The 19,124-nt window shown below is 48.4% G+C and overlaps 1 protein-coding gene across 1 annotated transcript in view; it reads left to right on the forward strand.

Moving 5' to 3' along the window:
* The window catches only part of LOC144111267 (uncharacterized), a 242,809-nt gene that overhangs the window by 74,808 nt on the left and 148,877 nt on the right, over positions 1 to 19,124 (forward strand). The gene's annotated exons all lie outside the window — the stretch shown is intronic.

Raw genomic sequence — 19,124 nt, forward strand, 5'->3', positions numbered from 1 at the left:
CAGTAGTCACCTTTCTTGTAGGCATTTCGTATCACCAGTCCTTGCACCGCTTAGCATGGAGGGATTGCGTGCTTAGCTCGAAGAGTGCCAGGATAACTGCGTACGCCTACGGCACTGTGACAGTTCAGTTTTCCCTGCATCAGTTCACGAAGTGCAGATCTGCTTTCCAAATTTACTTTGCTTGGAATGGCTGCACCACAAATTGTTTAAAAGGCTACAGCCGCTCCTTCAGCCGAACCACAAATGTGGGGCAAATGACAGCGAATGCTTAAGCCTGATTTTTACTACGTTTAAGTAGAGGCGCGCAACCTGTACTTGTGACACGAAAGGCAAGTGCGAGTGGCGTCACAGATGACGTACGAACTAAATGCGATGGCGTCGTTATACCAAGACTGCTGCACTTCAGCTTTGCGGAAGTCACAGCCGCATGTGTTAGAATAGGAGAGTTTGCATGCGGGCGCTGTAAACGATAGAACGCGATCGGCATAGTTTTGCAAACCTCCGGCAAAGCGCGGACGTGGCGTGGGCTTCAAGTCTAAGAAGGTACGGGTAGAGCAAGTTAATTGATGTGATCAAAGTGGCACTAATGGCAGTGATCTTCAAGGGTTTCGAAAGAAATTGTTTTGAATATTCGATTAGGTTAAGTAAGGTTCAAGCTTCGTTTGTTTGAAAAGCTATTATAATTCTCTTCGGTCGACAATGAACGGCATGTTGCCAAGGGTAGAGTTAGTAGTAGTAGTAGTATCAGTAGTAGTAGTAGTAGTAGTAGTATTTTTATTTGGCCATATAAATACAATATGCCCTCGAGGTGAGGCAAAAGGAGAAGACGAGGCAAACCTCCTGACGAGGCCTACACCCCGAATAATACATCGAACAGTGGCCGCATGGCAAAAAAAAAGACACTTTCAAAACAAGCAACAAAAGTTATACGATAGAAATAGCAAACACTGAAAAAACGATGCAAAGATAATAAACAGCAATTGGCAGAAAACACGATATGCACAATCGGCAGTAAAAGAAGCAACGAAAAATACAAAATATACGAAGTTAGCTGAATTTAAACAGGAAAAAGAATCTTCAGTTTTTTCTTAAAAGCAGATACACTATGACTTTCTACGGCGATTTTTATTAAAGACTGATAAGCATTACACAATGTTACAATTTGGTTATCTATAGTTTGTTTTCCATAGTTTGTTCTATGTCTTTCAGTGGATAAGGCGACCTCACGTAAACCATACGTAACTTTTCTTGAATTATAAGCATTTTGGAAAGACCTGAAATTGTGTTTTACTTTATAAAAAAATGTGAACAGCCAAACTCAAATTGTAGGAATGAAAGAAATTGCGAACATGAAATGTTTCGAAAAGATTATGTTCGACAACTAGGCTTGAATATAATGAGCGCGGAGCTCTTTTCTGAAGAGAAAGCAATTTATACGAATCGGTTTTGTTGCACGTTCCCCACACCAGGTTGCAGTATACAAGATGGGAATGAACGAGGGCAAAGTATAATTGTCTTCTAACCTGTAGTGGAATAGATGCCTAATACGATAGATAACACAAATAGACCTGGCCATTTTTAGTCTAATGCAGTTTACATGATCTGTCCACCCCATATCACTGCGAAAATACGCACCTAGAAAGCGGCAACTATAAACTTGCTCAATGTTCAAGTCATTAAGAGCTACTTTGACGCGATGATCTAAAGGTTCGTTTTTAGGATGGTGAGCATAAACTTTGTTTTGCTGACGTTTAACTAAAGTTAACAGAGAGCTGGCAAGCTTTCTGATCGGGATAACGCAAGCTCATGGAGACTTTGCTTTTTTTTTCTTGCATTCGAGACTCGCTGCCTTTATAGAAAAAAAGTAAACAACTAGAACCCATAAGCCGTCATTGTGGTTAACGTTAAGCGCCAAACCCGCATTTTTCAATCACCTGTGGAACGTAGACAGCTTCCTGTAGATTATCTCTCAGCGAACAAACAGTCGCGCCCAAACCGCGCACAAAGCGCCTCACAATCGGATTGGTCGGTTCCTCTTGAACACAGCGGGCGCCTCGGGGCACGTCTTATAGAAGAGTGGCTGTCTTGTCCTCAAACTTCCAGGAAATCGGGCGAAAGGACGCCTCAAGCCTCTTTTTCTGTTCAGTCAAGTGTACAAGAAGCGTGCGGGCAAGTTAGTGGCGTTAAAAAAAAGAACAGTCGAGTTTACAGAGTGTTCGCTTGGGGGAGACACTGCGTCCTGCCTGGCGACGTCGAGCTGACGACGCGCGAAGACCATCAAAAGTGACTCTGCACAAACGTGTGGGCACAGGCACGTGGCGAAGGCCGCCTGCAAAGTCGTCCGAAACAAGAACAACACAACAAAGGAAAACTTTCTCCTCCTGTCGCACAAAGGAAGATGACAGAAAGGGGAGAAAGAGAGAGAGTGAGAGAGTAAGAGAGCAAGTAAGGACGCTTCAGTGAACCACGAACAACGAGAGCCAGAAAAAAAAAAAAAGAAACACCAAGGCACCACCGCTCCCGCAGGGTGCTGAAGGCTTTAGAGGGTAAACACGTTCGCACCAGTACATTCTTTCCCTTTCATGTTTCTTTCGTTCAAAACTTTCTTTTTTTTTAACGCTCTGTTTTTCTCGCGTTTGGAGTTACCCTCTGTTTGCGGCGCCGCTCGCAGAATCTCCTAGTTATCGATTCCATCAAACGTACGCGCGAGCCTTCACAAAGTTTGCAAAGTTTCCTTTCTCCCAGAATGCTTTCCTTCCCGAAATGCTTCGTCCTTTTTGGGCAAGCCTTCGCTATCACGACAGGCCCCTCCTTTTTTTTTACTTGTTTGCATTAAATGCTATAGCTTTGCTCGCTTTATTCTTTCCCTCGGAGACTGTGGGTCTTGTGTTTGCGTTGCCTCATTTTTTCTTCGCCTCGCTTTGCGTCCTTCGAAGCCCGTCATGCAGTCTAGCGTAAAAGCGATCTCTGCGTTAAGATTAACGCGCCGTTTAGCGCGACTATGACGTTCTGCGTCTGCTTTATTTTGTCGTCATCGCCTCGCGTGACGCTCCGAAACGCCTAAGGACAGCAGCTCTCAGCGCGTAGCCCGTCTGCCTTTACGGCCGCTGTTCTTTAAAGCAGTTCCGAAACATCCTGCGTAGAAATTGCAAAACAGCTTTGGAAGAAGCTAGGCTTGCTTCGGAGATCACCGTTGCGGAAGGATGAAGGAATATAAAACTTATAACGGAAGCACTCAGGCCGTTTTGACGTTGTCCTGCAGAGTGTTTATTTTCAGTTGGGTTTCTGATCCAGCTGTCGAGCGAAATGGCGCCAAATGTTGTGACTTTAGCGTCATATACTTCTTTCCTCACGGTACATCTATACTTCTACATGTATTTGATATCATGATGACTTCCGAGTCCGCTTCAGTGGCGCCCCTTGCGTCGATTCGCCGCTGCTATGAGTGAACAGAGTTCTTACATTACTGCATAGACGTAACTGGCTGATTTATGATGTTGATGTCCATGACGATGTGGAGAACAAACAAAGCTGTCTGTCGCGTACCTTGCGGGTGAAGGTTATTGCAGAGATGGACATCAAGCGGTCGCTTTCTCGCGTAAGAACGGTTATTATGTGTTCTTTTTTTTTATAGAATCAGTCTTATTACGAGTTACCAACAACACGCGAGACAATATTGTACGTTGGTGTCTTCTCAATCATTTCCACCACACATCGACAATGTAAAGATCACTGCGTCGTCTTATCAATGTTTAGCATGACCCTTCTCACCAGAAATGATCCCCCCTCCCCTCCCCGCTAAGATTTGCTATCCATACATATTCATTTCCTGGTACATTCAGCGTGACAAACTATAGGGAGCATTGCAGGACGATTAACTCGACGGGACGCCGTAATCTGGTTGCGCAGTCAGTGCAATGACTACGATTGATGGCGTATCGCATAGCGCAGTAATTTATGGATGCGGCGAGGTCGGTACATCTGCAGGACACTACATGGAGCGGCACCGCACTTTCATCTGCTAGACTGCTTGTGGTGCTTAATTGTCTTTGATATCTGGGCGTATTCCCATAGCTCTCTGGTGTCTACACCAGTGGTCAAGACACATTCCTCAATCTTTTAACCAAATGGCCTAGAACGGATTTATGTTTAAACGAGTGTATCATCAGTGCCGCCTCATGAACATGACCTGTTAGTGCGAAGCCTATTCAACGAGGCAGAGCCCAACGAAGAATCTTGTGTGAAGCCTCCGAGTAACTCGGGTTAGTTCGGATGAGCGTAGCGCAAGCTGCAGCCAATGGGAGGACGCTGGGGTAAGTTAGGAGGAGCGTCGCGCAAGCTGCAGCCAATGGGAGGAAGCTCGGGTAAGATCGGATGTCGCGCAAGCTGCAGCCAATGGGAGGACGCTCGGGTAAGTTAGGAGGAGCGTCGCTGCAGCTGCAGCCAATGGGAGGACGCTGAGGTAAGTTAGGAGGGGCGTCGCGATAGCTGCAGCCAATGGGAGGGTGACCTTGAGGGTGACCTTGGCCATACGTACCATAGCAACAGCCCATGCACACTTCGCTGGCCACTGCACGAAAGCACTAGGCTGTCGCCGCTGCCAATCACGCCTCGTGTTAAACTGCAACACACCCTCGCGCAGTGCATTGCACATTGTCGTCTTCACCAGCTTCCAACGAGTGATTCAGCCTACGAGACTAAGCGCATGCTTTTACACGTCCACTTGGTTTAACTGCGTTAAAACCCTACCACTTCTTACCTGGTTTATTCATGTGTTGTTTGTACACACGGGACCAAAATTTTCTCGGCCGCGGGTGCCGCGAATGGGAGTAAGTTCCCTCGAGATGTGGGCGCTATACTCGGGACTGAAATGGCCAGTCTCAACTGTGGAGCGCCAGCACCCTAGTCTGCATTTGAGCTTCTGGTTGAGCGTCCTTTCCTCAAAGAAGCTCAGTCGCTTGGCTGGAGCAGCTGTCAGCGGATTACGACCCCTAGGCGCAGTTCCGAGGCAACTTGCACGCGCGGTTGCTTATTACCGCGCCATTACCTGGACCTGCAGGTTAAGAATTTCTGGCCGAGGCCAATCACCGGAAAATCTCTTTGGAGGAAAATGAGCTTCGCGCGTGCATTCTCTACCCGTCCTTGCTATCCTCGCGTCGGCGTCATTAAAATAAATCCTGCTTAACCGCGCCCGAAGATTGTTCGATATTCCCATCAACTGCAACTCATGCGAGTCACGTAATACGAAGGGAACCTAATCCGGTGAGCTAGACGGAGAGGGCAGCTTGCCTGACTTATATAGCCACCTAACCCACCCGGGGTAACGCGGCAGAAAACTACCCAAACTATAACAAAAGCGAGGCGTCCAACATAGTGCGGTATAGGTAGCGAGAAAAGCACTAGATTGGCGGGGAAGAGCTTCTGGTCGGGAAAACACGCGCTCGTCCGGTCGTATATATTGCAGCACGGTGCGGTGCTTCGGCATCCGAAGAGAAAGTTGCTAGCGCCGTCGTGTGCCTTTTCGGGCCGTTTTACGACGAGAACGAATGGCTGCATGCAGCGTGGAAATCGGGTAGCGCTGGGACTGTGCGAGAAGAAAAAAAAAGAAGAAACGCGGGTAGTTAGGCGAAGAAAGGATGGCGGTTCGTTGGAGGAGGCAATATATCTGGTTCCCACTGCGTGGTCAGAATTTATCCAGCCCGAACGGCGTTCTTGGCGAAATTAATTGCTCGGCCGTCGCCGCCGCCGAAACTTAGGAGCAGGTGAACAAAGGATTCCGCGGTCTTAGGAGGAAGGAGTTTTGAGCCGCGCCGGTGCGTAGAGGGAAGGATTGGCAGAGGGGTAGGTAGCTTCACGCGGCAGCAATTCATTAAAGGGGCTGGCTGAGCTGGAAAGCCACGCACTATGCTTGTAAGAGATTTCAGGGGATATCTTTCAATCGAAATGGGACACAGCGTTGCTGCCTTTAAAAGAGCTCTTTGTACCTTTAGTTTTGCTGTACACCTGCGGTCAATACGATACGCAACAAAATATTAGCGACATAAATCTAATTTAAGCGCTGTGTTTGTATGCACTGTGGGATAGGCATTTGGAATCTGATCCGGAGGGAGTGATCTTTGAGCCTCTAGCATTCTGCTTCGTATGAAAAAAAGATAATTAAATTAATGAGTCAAAGTATGTTGAATAAACTTGTGACGAGGAGTGTGTGTGCGTATACTGTACTGCCGCACTCAGAATAACCTGCAACACATACTGGGAGATGTATACGGGGGGGGGGGGGAGGCATTGCGGTCAGGACAACTATAGCTACATGGTTCTTATTACTTTGTTCTTGGTTACTTGGCTATATGGTTCTTTATTAAACTTGCGACGACGGGTGTGTGAGTATACTGCCGCACTCAGTCTAACCTGCAACACATACCGGGAGACGTATACGGGGGGGGAGGCATCGCGGTCAGGACAACTATAGCTACATGGTTCTTATTACTTCGTTCTTGGTTACTTGGCTATATGGTTCATAAATTTGTGACGTCGGGTGTGTGAGTATACTGCCGCACTCAGTCTAACCTGCAACACATACCGGGACACGTATATGTGGGGGGGGGGGAGGCATTGCGGTCAGGACAAATATAGCTATATGGTTCTTATTACTTCGTTCTTGGTTACTTGGTTATATGGTTCTTTATTAAACTTGTGACGACGGCTGTGTGAGTATACAGCCGCACTCAATCTAACCTGCAACACATACCAGGACACGTATATGTGGGGGGGGGGGGGGGGGGAGGCATTGCGGTCAGGAGAACTATAGCTATATGGTTCATATTACTTCGTTCTTGGTTACTTGGTTATATGGTTCTTTATTAAACTTGTGACGACGGGAGTGTGAGTCTACTGCCGCGCTCAGGTTAACCTGCAACACATACCGAAAGACGAGTGGGGGGAGCATTGCGGTCTCGACAACTACAGCTATATCGTTCTTTCATATTACGGCAGAAGTTTCAGCAAGAAACAATTCTCTTTGGAAGCCTGCACTTACCATCTCGACAGCCAGATCTTTGCCACCGACGTGACCGTAGTGTTCGGCGGAAGCAGACGCCTTCGAAAACACCTAAACCTGCGGGTAAGAAGCGTCAGGCAGAAATGAACAGATCCTAGCAGTAAAAAGGAAGCGGCTGAACAGCTCATAAAGAAAGATAGAAAAAGTGAAAGAAAGAGAGAGCAAAGTGGAAGAGGAAGAAAAATAATAAAGAAAAGCAGCGAATGCGTCGAAGGAAACGGACAGGAAACCCATACGGCCGTTTGATCTCCGAACGCCTCCGACGACGGTGTCTTGCCGGGTCATCAAAGGCTGTTCTTCTCCCGGTGGCGTGGTCGTTCTCGGGTGCCGTCATCACGACAAGACCGAAATCGTCTTTAAATGGTTCTTCGATACCGCCATCACCGCCGGTTTCACGCGTCGAAATGGACCGACCGGCGGGGGCGAAGGGAAAGCGATGTGAACGGCGGCGCACGACCAAGAAAAAAAGAAATCGCTATTTCGGTCTCTTTTTTTCCTTCTTGGACTGCGTCTTCGTCTTCTCGAAGCGAGCGCGATGGCGGTAGGTTGGTTGGCCGCGGAACATTTCTATATCGCTCACATCGGTCGTGTCGAGAGACGACTCGGGGGGCGTGGCTTTCGTCGAGGCTTTCGTCGCGCGTTTGCAGCCTTTATTGATTTTTTTTCATCTTACGATTTCCGCTCGGCGCCCGTTCGTTGCTCGTTTTTATGGTCTTTCCTGCAGCGTGGGAATGGTCATACGCTGTGGTCGAATCTTCGCTGTACTTTTCGAACGTCTTGTGTTTGGGTTCAGCGTTACGCCGCGCTGTGAACCTGGAGAAAGGTGGGTTGTGCGAGTGCCGTGTATAAGAGACGACGGTGAGAAACGGATGTCCTTTCACAATGGCTTCGCTTACTCGATCCGTTTCGTACCAGCCGACTAGGCGGAACGTGTTACGGCCGTTTGTATTCTGGCTTTTTCGTGGCGTCTTGTGCTGGCAAGGAGGTCGAGAGCCCAACGTGGTAGCACCGCAGTGTTGGCAGCTAGCGGTGAAATGTTTGCATGGAGGTCGTAAACCCTAAGTTGTAGCGCCGAAGTGCTAGCAAAGAGGTCTTGAACCCAAAGTGGTAGCGCCGAATTGTTAGCAAGGAGGTCGTGGATTTAAATTGATAGCACCGAAGTGTTAGCAAGGAGGTCGTGAACCCAAAGTGGTAGCGCCGAAGTGTTATCAAGGAGGTCGTTAACTCTAAGTGGTAGCGCCGAAAGTGTTGGCAGGTAGCGGTGAAATGTTAGCAAGGAGGTCGCAAACCCTAAGTTGTAGCGCCGAAGTGTTAGCAAGGAGGTCTTGAACCCAAAGTGGTAGCGCCGAATTGTTAGCAAGGAGGTCGTGGACCTAAAGTGATAGCACCGAAGTGTTAGCAAGGAGTTCGTGAACCCAAAGTGGTAGCGCCGAAGTGTTAGCAAGGAGGTCGTTAACTCTAAGTGGTAGCGCTGAAAGTGTTGGCAAGGAGGTCGTGAACCCAAAGTTGTAGCACCGAAGTGTTAGCAAGGAGGTCGTGAAACCAAAGTGGTAGCTCCGAAGTGTTAGCAAGGAGGTCGCTAACTATAACTGGTAGCGCCGAAAGTGTTGGCAAGGAGGTCGTAAACACAAAGTGGTAGAGCCGAAGTGTTAGCAAGGCGGTCGTGAGCCCAAAGTGGTAGCGCCGCAAGTTTTGGCTACCTTGTAGCGTTCATTTCGCCACTTGTTGTTCAGTTGTACACGGCACTTTTCTTTAGTGTCGATGGTATATATATAATTGGTTTTTGGAGAAAGGCAATGACACAGTATCTGTCTCGTATATCGTTGGACACCTGAACCGCGCCGTAAGGGAAGGAATAAAGGAGGGAGTGAAAGAAGAAAGTAAGAAAGAGGTACCGTAGTAGAGGGCTCCAGAATATTTTCGACCACCTGGGGATCTTTAACGTGCACTGACATCGCACAGCACACGGTCGCCTTACCTGCCGCGGTGGCTCAGTGGTTAGCGCGCTCAGCTACTGATCCGGAGTTCCGGCCACGGCGGCTGCGTTTTTATGTCGATGTTCATCAACCTTTGCTACCAGCACACACAGGTGAACAAATGTTCCTCCCAGCCGCAGCAAAAACATTTTGTCCTATGCGATATTTGCCGGTACGACCAACTGCCTTGTTGTCTTAGCACAGCTGTATGCAGGAGTTTTAAGAATGAAGTGTTTTTTAGGCGGTTGCTGTCACACGCGATAGGGTGGCGCATTATAATAAGTTACTTCCTACGTCTTTGTGCGCCATTTGCACTTAGAAAGACTGCTCGAATCCCAGGGCCGCCAGTTCCACCACCAACATAGAGCTTCCTTCGCCCGTGGTCTTTTGCGCTGCTCATTGAACGTCAGTCTTGGTTGGACTATTCATAGAGGTGAGAACTGCAACACGACAAGCGTAGAATTTCGCGCACTGGTTAAAATATGAGCGTCTTGAGAAACTACCGTTTAGTGTGTGACCGTTTTCAGCTCGATCGCTTGTGTTGCGTGCTTGCCATTTGCCGTCTCAGGCTTTAATATCGTGACCGGTGGCAGGTACTGCTTGCTAGGTATTATAGCGTTAATTTGACAGCAACCGGCACCTACCAACGGCATATGATTGAAGGAATTGGCCAAGAGAACAATAAATCGTGTCAAATGCAGCCACAGGGTTGTATCGTTTTCTCCGATCAGCCGGTTCGATTTTAGCACTACCATGCGATAAGCGTCTAGAACAAAGAATATAAAAAAAGCGTTGGATATTGCCTTTGCCAAAACCATCATAGTTACGATCTCTTCACTGAATCGCCATTCTCTTCCTCTTTTGCTCACGAATGAAAAGAATAATAATAAAAAAAACACCTCAGATCAATCGGCGTTCTCCTCGCCCTACGAGTTTTGCTTATACGGCGTTACATTCTCACAGGGGTGCCTATCAATAAGTGATATGGTTGGGCGCCCGAGCGCACCACACTTCCGCGGCTCCCGCATTTCTTATAGATATCGGCTTCGATCGCAGGTCCAGCTCACAGCCTGGCACGCGCCTGCACTGCTTCCAATGCAGGTCATCCAAAAGTGCCGCTTGCCACGCGAAGCAGGAGGTCGGAGAATAGCGTTGTCGCGTTCAGGGAACCAACCCCTCAAAGTACGGGGTGTCGCGGGGTCGCCTGGTATGAGATCCGTAGGTGCAGGCAGCATCATTGGCGTAGCCGCAAGCTTCCGCTGTGTTTATCTAGGGTTGTACAGACGGGAAATCTGCCCTTTTGGGAGTCGTTCATTGCGTCTCTTGTTCTCAACTCGTCTCGCTGCTTTCTTATTTTTGTTAAATTTCTTCTAAGGCAGCGATCCGCTGTGTGAGGCCGAATAGAAGGCTGCAAAGCTTCCTCCAGAAGGAGTAGCGCCCTGGACAATCTTCGATTGGACACAGCGGTCGTCCATGGAAGAAAATTTTGCTCAGCATTCGTTGGAGAGACAAAGAGAGAGAGAGAGAGAGAGGGGGGGTGCACTTGGTGTGGCGAACACACAAAAGCTGCTCTCTCTGTGTTCGCTGTTATCTCAGCCGGTTTTGAAGATACGCTCGTTTCAGAGGCGTGACCTAGTGTGCGTGCGCGCGCGTGTGTCCTGATAAGCTTTGGCGTTTGTTCCCGTTTGCAGCTGTTTTTCGAGTTTTCTATACGTCGGGTCCCAAGTTTAGAGCGACATTTTTTTTTTGCTTTCTTGCCGGGCCACCGTTCGCGCGGGAGATGTCGCGGAGTTGTGCGACCTCTCGGAGGCAGCCAGACGCGTGCTCGTCACGCTTTAATGATAAACACTGCCACCGAAGACGCCGCTCCGCGTTCCCGGCTTGTTTCTGTCTGCGACTACATGTGTCAGCCAGGAGTGTCGGGAGAAGCGTGGTAGGAGTGCCTGGTGTATATTCTCAGTGAGCAAGCTGCGTGTATTGACGACCGGCTTGAATGGTCAGGTACACATTCACGGTCGGCAAACACTGACGGTCACTCCAAACAACAATATACCTGTATATTCGAGGCTTCTGGCTACACATAAACATCGCAGCGTACACGTCGGTCGTCGATGCTGTACTCATATATGGATGTACAGTCGCAACGAGAAAAAAAAGAACACTCTGACGTGCCACCGGAGCGGCACATAGTAACGCTCGGCGCTGCGGTTTCGAACATGCCGATAACAAAAGTGCTAGGAGCGTTCGCGAAGCCCGGTGCTGAGCAAGCCGCACGGTGCGGTTTTCGTTGCTCCGATGACGTCACTGCGCTAATCTTTTTTTTTTTTTCATCGCGACTGTACCCGTCAGACTGGCGAAATGCGGAAACACTTTAAGCACTGACGATGAATGTACAGTTTTTGTCAAAAGTATACAGCCCAAGGGGTCTGCTTCTGAGCCCTTCAGCGCGGATCCCCCTGCATACTCAGGGACCCTAATCTCACGAAGGCGGGAGGAACTTAGGTCCTGAACGCTCTCAAGGTTAGGACTGTCAAATGTGTTTAAAAGCCCCGCTACAAGACTTGGCAGAAAACCTCACGGGCTCTATATTTTTGAAAAAGACTGTACGCAGAGCGTGTCACGGTGTGCAAACGGCGATTCTGACCACAGATGACATCGTAATGGTCTGTTATTGCAACTCTTTCTTGCCACTTCTTTTTTAATGTTTTTTTTTTCTGCGGACGCCAGCTTACCCAATAACATAAATATACTTTACTTTTGATCCCTTTGGCCATTTTTCTTGAAGACACCCACTGGTTTTTCCCCCTGCTCAGAAACTCCGTTCTTTTGACTGTAATAACCGGGCTCATGACATTCATGTGAATACTCTGGCGATACTAGCGTAACGCCGAAGATACTGAAATAGGAACTGTGCTGTGGATGCTTCATCCTTGTCCACTGTCCGCTATATGCGAGATAAGTGCCTTCTAGGGGCCCTTAACGGGATCCATAAGCAGAGACTTGTATATCTGATGTGACTGAAGCTCGGAAATAAGTGCGGATAGTGCTAATTATAGCCTTTATAGGTGAGACTAATATTGCCTGGCTTCTCCACAGGAAGCGAGCACAACTTAATTCACCGGCAACAACTCAACGAGAACCGGAGCTGGATGACGTAATAAAGAAAGTCGTCCTTGCAATTTTTTAGACAGTCTATAGACTGTCCATAGAGTTCTGTCTATGGTTTTGTAACTGCTGTTCTTTCAAATCTTCGAAGTATTTTCAATCATGCATACTTACACTGCGTTTCGTACCTATACATTTCACGGAAATTATCTTTCACCAATTTTAGTGATGTATAAAATATCCATCAAAGCTTGTTTTTTTTGTGTGTCTGTGTATGCTGATCTGTATATGTATATTGTATGAGCTGCTGTTGCCTATGTAAACAAGGGGGGTGGAAGCCCCAAGTTGCTGTTCAGCAGGTTTTTCTTCCATCTCCTCATGTTTTGCACAAACATGAAAATAAACCGTATTCGTATTCGTAAGACTATAGACCCATCATTGATGCCCTAAGGCAATAAATCTCGCTTAAAAGTTTATAGACTGTCTATAGACAATCCTAGAGAACAGTCTATAATCAATACATATTCTATAGATGGCCTGTAGACAATCTACAGATTTATGGCCATACGCTTTTAGTAAACTTTTGTCTATAGACAAAAACAAAAAATCTATAGGAAGCCAATAGAGTCTATAAGAAGTCTATAGACTGTCTGTAGGCCATTTTTGTAAAGGCGTTTTGAGGAAAACCTGGCCGAGAGGCAATAATACCTAGAAGAAGAAACGATTTAGGCAAGTATATGCAAATGAGTCGGCAAGAAAGACAAGATTAATTCTCATAAGGAGCAGCGAGCTTGCATAACGCTGGGACGCGGTTGTAAAAAAATGCTTCCTATTTTCGAAGCTTGCACTCTGCGCGACTGCACACGCACGACTGAAGAAGGAAGTGCAGTGTTTCGTGTTGAATTGTCTTGCCTACTTATACAAACTAGCCCTTTCTGGTCCCAACGCAAATCCAATATGTCATGTTGAGTCTGCTCATGAAAACTCCTGCATCACCTCAACAAGAATATTTGTAACGGACTGGTACCGCTTTGCTATCAAACATACAACTCGCCAGCTAAGGCTTGGGCGATAGCTGCCGGTCCTCCGATGCAGGCCGGCGTCCCATGTTAAGTGCATGCCAGAATTGGTCTCGGTAGTCCCTGCTTTTTATCGTTTATTTTAACAATCTACTCCTTGCGTCAACTTGCCGAACTTGTATGTGAGGGGTCGCTGTTTCTCGTGGCTGTGTTCCACTTCTTCGTGGCGCGAACTGTCTTAGTTGATGACTCCTCCCCAAGATCTACCTCCACCGCTTTTCTCCATCTCCTGTTTGGTCGCCTGCTCGTTCCCTCCTTTTCCACGTGCATCTTTAACACTAATCTTCCAACGCATTATTCATTTCTTCACGTCACGGGACCAAACCGATGGGGCTTTAGCTTCTCTAGCATCGCGAATATCTTTGTGGCCATACCCGTCTGGCTTATTAGGGGATTCCGTGCTTTATCCTTTCTGGAAAACCATCGCCTTCCTCTAAGCATCCTCATCTCGGTCACTTCCATCCTATTGGCATCCCTTTCCTTCAGAGTCCCAGTAATGATTACTTTCATCAGGCTGGTCTCACCACCGATATTTCAACAGGATATCTCGCCCGTAACGTTGCGTCTATCTCGCCCGTAACGTTGCGTCCGAATGCTGGACGCGACGGACTCGAAGGGAAACGACACATCTTCGCTCGCTGTCCAGTGCACACCCGTAGCGTCACTGGCCAGCGTGTCCTGCGCACGCGACCCGGGCAGTTTCAGAGCACGCTCGACGCCGTCGAGAGTGAGTTAAATGGCGTTCCCCTCCGCTGTACCCGCGTACATGCTTGGCTGCGGCGCTTTGAATGGACGGGCCATCCATTACAGGAGCCCTGTACTTTCTTCGTCGAAACTGCGCCGCAAACAGAGCCTCTCGGCTCGCTTGCGACACCGCGTGCGAGCATTCAAAGAACCGGTTCAGTTCGTTACTCCGGCCCTCTTAAAAAACATGGCCCCTCCTCGCGGAGGGGACGCTTTAAGCGCGAAAAACGTCTTCGGCGGCGCGCGGGAAAACAAACACAGCACGGCAAAAAGAGCGGAGGAGGGCCTTTCACACCGAAGGGAAGTGAACGTCCCCCCCCCCCCCTCCCCCCTCCAACCTTCCGTTCGTTGCGTATTCAGGACTGCGGGGCCGGCAGGCAGGCATTCTCTCTCGCTTCTCGAACGGCAGCCGCGATAATTAGGCACCTCAGGCCGGCCTCATTGTCGCCTTGGATGCACTGCAAAAAGGCTTTGAAGAGAAGCGCGCGAAAGCGCCAGCACTGCTCTCTCTAAGTAAGTGAGATAGGGTCGTAAGGGAAGGAAAATGCAGATGCATCGTACCAACGTCTTTGTAATTGGGGGGGGGGGGGGGGGGATGTCAGAGGTCTGATTACTCGGCGTCTGCGATGCATGCAGAAAGAGAGAAACTCGTGAGGCGTTTCACATAGCGAAAGAGTGTCGCAACTCGCGCTAACCAACCTCCGGGTGTTCTGCGTGAAAGACAAGATTGTAAAGACAAAGAAAAATGAAGGGGGAAAACTCTACAGATCAAAGGAAAAAGGATATGAGTGCGGCTGCACGCTAACAGGAGATTAGTAATAAGACTGGACCCGCGCCTGTACACGAGTGCTGCACTGTATGCAAATTGAGTGCGGGATGCAGTATGCAGCGCTATTCAAAATCCATTATAGGCGCGTAACTTCCTGCATCTCGCTGTTGCCGCAGGTACCACATGAGGTGGGCTTTCCGTCTGTCGCGTTGCCGGCCGTAGAGAAACCGATTACTCGGAGGTCGGCCTGTGGCGCCCTCTGTCCACTCAATCGTTCGTTCCTCCGAGTAACAACGCCTTGGCTCTCTCTGTTTTTCCTTGCGCCTTCGGCAGGGTGAATGCACGCTTTGCCATCCATCATTCACGCCCAGGCTGTGCACTTTCGCGCGCGTGGTGCTTCGCCTTCCCTTTGTGCTGGCTACCATGCTGTCATATATATTAATTTCTTGCATGCATGTCTAGTATATAGGCTGTCATCTATTGCAGTCCAGCGGCAAATCTTCTACAATGCATTCCCGACCGCGGCGGCTGCGTTTTTATGGAGGCGAACCGCTATGGCGCCCGTGTGCTGTGCGATGTCAGTGCACGTTAAAGATCCCCGGGTGGTCGAAATTATTCCGGAGCCCTCCACTACGGCACCTCTCTCTTCCCTTCTTCTTTCACTCTCTCGTTTATCCCTTCCCTTACCGCGCGGTTCAGGTGTCCAACGATATATGAGACGGATACTGTGCTGTTTCCTTTCCACAAAAACCAATTATTATTATTATTATTATTACAATGCATTCGTCGGGCTTGGTGAAGCGTTTGGTGCGTTCTTGGTCACTGCCAACGCAGTAGCTCTTTTTGCTTTTGTGCGAAAATTGGCATACAAACAGGCCGGTAGGGAAGGCAGATATGTGTCGTCTAGGGTATGTGGATCTCTGGGGTGCGGGCCTCGGGCGTTGTGAATACGAATCAGTCCGGTGATTTATTTACTGATAAGAGTAGCAGGACAAGGTGACCGAGGCTGCAGCGGGGACACAAATATGTTCGAGCCAAACGTCTCCGCCTTCCTGCGAGGTGTCGATTTGCCGGCAAGGCCTTGTATAGGCCTCTCAAGCCAGCAGTGACTGCCAGCTAGAATGTCCATTTAGTACATGCTTAGATAAGAGGAGTCGCAGCATCCGCAAGGACATCAACCGTACTGCAGAGTCATGGACAAAAAATTCTGGATGGTACGTACCCGTGGGAAAAATATTATTTTTGCGTTGCCTCGTTTGCCGGTCAGCTGGTATCGATTTCAGAAGTTGTGTAGGACACATGTGCTTCTCTGCTGTTCCACTTTTCATTGCTTTCATTTGCATGACCGCGCGGATATACTCTTTTTTTTCCCGAACTCGCATTCTGTAAAATTTTGTTCATGACTGCTATAGTAGGATACAACTTAAAAAAAAAAACAGCAGTTGTTAACACTGGGCCACGGTCCGCAGGGTACTGTATTACTCCGCTAGCCAGTCAAAAAAGTGAACGAAATCAGCTTTTTAATATTTGACTTTATTAAACAAGCCAGTTATCAAAATTCTACAGCTTAAAACTTTTTTTCTCATGGTTAGCTTCTTGTTTAGGTGACAAGAGAAGTTTTAACAACGGCCTACATTTTTGTCGTGGAGGAATTCTGTGCGCCGGTCCTGAATGTGGGCGGAGCTTCACTGCAGACTTAAGTTGTATCCGACTGTAGCACAGCCGAACCCCATTATAACGAAATAGTGGATATAACGAAGGAATGACGATTCTTCTTGGAAGCTCGGTCAACACGGGTTATAACAAATCTACGGCTATAGCGAACTAATCGCCGTGCCCCTTTAAATTCGTTATAACGAGGTTGAACCGTAATTTGAATTGAACAGGCAGTTTGCATACCGGGTTATTTTGGGCTGTCAGCCTTAGCGATAAGCCCCGCCGCGGTGGCTCAGTGGTTAGGGCGCTCGACTACTGATCCGGAGTTCCCGGGTTCGAACCCGACCGCGGCGGCTGCGTTTTTATGGAGGAAAAACGCTAAGGCGCCCGTGTGCTGTGCGATGTCAGTGCACGTTAAAGATCCCCAGGTGGTCGAAATTATTCCGGAGCTCTCGACTACGGCACCTCTATCTTCCTTTTTTCTTTCACTCCCTCCTTTTTTCCTTCCCTTACGGTGCGGTTCAGGTGTCCAACGATATATGAGACAGATACTGCGCCATTTCCTTTCCCCAAAAAACCAATTATTATCAATTATTACTTAGCGATAATCATCATGCGTTGACTGCAAACTTGAATCTTTGCCCTACGCAGTCTCAAGCAGCCGGTTACACAACATTGCACCGACAGACGTAAGACGTTGCGGCGCGTGCGACATGACTGCCGCGTTGCTGCTTACCATCGTGATCTTCGTATACAGATTGCTCGCTGTTGAAATAGGGCGCTGGGCAATTCGGATTATTTCGGGCATTCCACATTGTGCAGTCTTTTGACGCTGACAGTATACACGTACTGCCTTCAAATGAAATGCGAAAACTGCAGAACGGAAACAGCGAATCGAGAATATCTTAGCTGAAGGAGACTCAAAGTCAGCGCAGCTAGTCTTTACTTCGAAAGTGCTAATGTCGGTATGTGGTGGTGTTAATAAAGCCCGCTTGTATTTCCTCTCTAGCGATTAATATTTGCTCGTTTCATTGTTAGCACTCCATTTGTCCAGTTCGCTTTTCATTATACGCCGATGACGCGTTCCTCTGACACTCACATTGAAGTTGATGCTCGGCGAGAGTCGTACATTGTCATTCCGCTTTATGAATAATAATAATTGGTTTTGGGGGAAAGGAAATGGCGCAGTATCTGTCTCATATATCGTTGGACACCTGAACCGCGCCGTAAGGGAAGGGATAAGGAAGCGAGTGAAAGAAGAAAGGAAGAAGGAGGTGCCGTAGTGGAGGGCTCCGGAATAATTTCGACCACCTGGGGATCTTTAACGTGCACTGACATCGCGCAGCACACGGGCGCCTTAGCGTTTTTCCTCCATAAAAACGCAGCCCCCGCGGTCGGGTTCGAACCCGGGAACTCCGGATCAGTAGTCGAGCGCCCTAACCACTGAGCCTGCGCGGCGGGGCACCGCTTTATGACGGAATAAGACATTCAATACTCGCTATGTTCTTACTATTTTTTTTTCTGACGGGAAAAGGGGAGTGGGAGGTAAGTTGGAGGGATCTTACTGTGCACATCTCCATGACTCTCTAATCTTTGTCGGATGAAGCCTTGAGTTATTTCTAATGGACTTCGTTACCTTTCTCCGTCTGTGTTATGTCTCTAACCTCACCTGCGCATAATATACGCCTCGTAATCAGCGGGGAAGAGGTGCGCGCTATAGTTGTGCAACTGCAGAAGCTTTATAATGTACGCCTTTTCAGACTATTGGCGAGAAGTGTTGAGATATACGAGGCCAAAGAACGGCATGCGGCGCGCGGTAACGCTAAACGATCACGCATAGCTTCTGCGCTATTTCCTCATCAAGATGGAGTAAAGCTCATTCCCACTACTCTTTCTAAGGCAGCCGAAATAGCCCTCGCAGCTATTATCATAAACCTGCTACGCGAGTAAAGCTGCAAATGAGGTCTTTTCGTTTTTTTTTCTTTCTCTTTGATCGCAACGCGCATGCGCCAGACACGTGAGTCTAATTCTATTCATGTAATGGCTACTACGTTTTGTGCTGCTGTTTAGTCTTATATGGCTGGGTGGGGAAAAAAAAAAGCGATTGGCTTGCTAGCTTTCAAGACTCCCAACGCCTCACGCTTTAGTCTGGCTCAAAGCACACCGCTCGGCGGCCGCTTTCCGGCGATCCCTCCGTGAGGAAATTACGGGACGGCTTTCGCGTGCATTTTAGGCTCGTGCTATAGTGCGCTCTTTATAAAGCCTCTTTTATGGCGCTGTCCGGGGGTTATTATACGCTGCGAGGTGGGAGACGCCGGCAGCTTCTTCGATATAACGCTCGCTTTTCGTGAGCTCGCGGGCTTTGTTTCTTTGGTTTCCACCGCGGGAACCGGTTGTGCTCAAGAAATTGAACGGCGCCGTCCTGTCGCCGCTAATTGAAACGATTGCGACCGCTCTCCTGGGCATACGCGTGCGCATCGGAAGCGGGCTATTTGCGCGTATATAAGAAACCATTAACGCTTGCATATTAAAAGAGTTTACGTGGCCGCTACGCCTTTAGCGGATGATTGACCGCCACAGGCATCCATCCCCCCTCCCTCTTTCCCGTCCCCAGAGCCCCTTAACGAAGGGTTCCCCGCATGTGCGATAGGCAGGCACTCTTTAATTGTTTCATGTTTTTTTTTTTGCTGTCTCACGGTTTTTCTAACAAGACTGATATTTATTGCGCCCGGGTTATG

The sequence above is a fragment of the Amblyomma americanum genome, chromosome 11 (genome assembly GCF_052857255.1).
Source record: "Amblyomma americanum isolate KBUSLIRL-KWMA chromosome 11, ASM5285725v1, whole genome shotgun sequence".
NCBI lineage: Eukaryota > Metazoa > Arthropoda > Arachnida > Ixodida > Ixodidae > Amblyomma > Amblyomma americanum.